Raw genomic sequence first — 1,279 nt, 5'->3', positions numbered from 1 at the left:
GCACCCCGGCCCACGGTTCTCCGCGCTAAGCGGCCAGGGACCAGGGCCCGCCCGGGGCGCCCGCGCCGGGAGTGCCCCGAGGCAGCGCGACTCCACCTCTGAACATTCCAAAGGTCGGGGACTGGCAGCTTCTCGGTCTTCTCATCTGGGAAATAGGGATAACACCATCCGGTCTGAAAAATGGGTCTTCTCTCCGGTGGTCGCAGGGGAAGTCGTGAGTGTGCAAAGCCTCTGCTGCACCTCCCAACGACTATGCAGATCCACACAATTAGGTCCCTAACCAGACCGTGACCTACTCTCAGTCTCGGCCCCTTTTTTCTAAACCCGGACCTGTAGAAATTCCAGCTGTCTGCCCCGGGGTGCCCCCTGCCGACCTCTCCTCACCGGGCGCCCGGCCACCTCCACTCCCCATACCCACTGCAGCCACCTGGTTTTCTTGCCTGAAGCCAAGGGCCTCCACGCCTCAGGGCCTTTATACGTGCTGTTCGTCCTGCCTGAATGCACTTCCTACCGCTTCGTATAGACAAATCCTACAGACCTCGAAGAAATGAAACCCTCCTTTTTCCCAGGCCCCCTCCTCTGCTTCCCACCCGCCGGCCCCTCTGTGGGGAGGGGAAATCAGGCCGGGGCCCCACACAGTGGGATTCGATGCATGACCGTGGGGACCACGGACATCCACTGGCACACCCGCTCTACTCAGGTCCGTGCAGACTCGCCCCGGGCGCGGGGCTCGCGTTTCCACGCGGATTCTTCGCGAGCAAAACTCCCGTGTGCTACGCGGTGAGGTTTGCGGGCGGGGTTTGTTTGTTTTCCTGTCTATGAAGTTCCTTATATTTATCGTTTCTGTTTTGTGTTCACATTTTTTAAATATTAATAACGCCAAGGCTTGATAAACACGCCCCAGCACTTCCTTCCCCCGCCGGGCGGGGCGGGGCGGGCGCGTCGTGTCCCATCCGGCAGCCCGGTGTGAGCGCGGCGCGCTTTCTCCCGGCCAGGCGGAGGGGGCGCCCGGGAGGGAGAGACCCCGCGCGGGCGACGGGTCGTGAGCAGAGCTGGCCCCAGGGCGCATTCGCTTCGGGCCTGGGGTCCAGGGCGGGGTGGGGAGGTGGTCGGGGTCTGTGGATCCTCTGGACAGCACGACTCGCTTTCTGCTTTTAGTCACAATAATCGCCAACGTGCTGCGAGCAGTTACTTCTGGGTCCGGCTGTGGCTGCGCCCCTCATCTCATTTAACGACTCCTTTAAAACCCCGTTTTACAGATAAAGAAACTGAGACCCAA

This window comes from Bison bison, unplaced genomic scaffold (genome assembly GCF_000754665.1).
Source record: "Bison bison bison isolate TAMUID 2011002044 unplaced genomic scaffold, Bison_UMD1.0 scf7180017864471, whole genome shotgun sequence".
Taxonomy (NCBI): domain Eukaryota; kingdom Metazoa; phylum Chordata; class Mammalia; order Artiodactyla; family Bovidae; genus Bison; species Bison bison.
The sequence above is the reverse complement of the archived record's forward strand: the minus strand, read 5'-3'. Positions refer to the sequence as shown.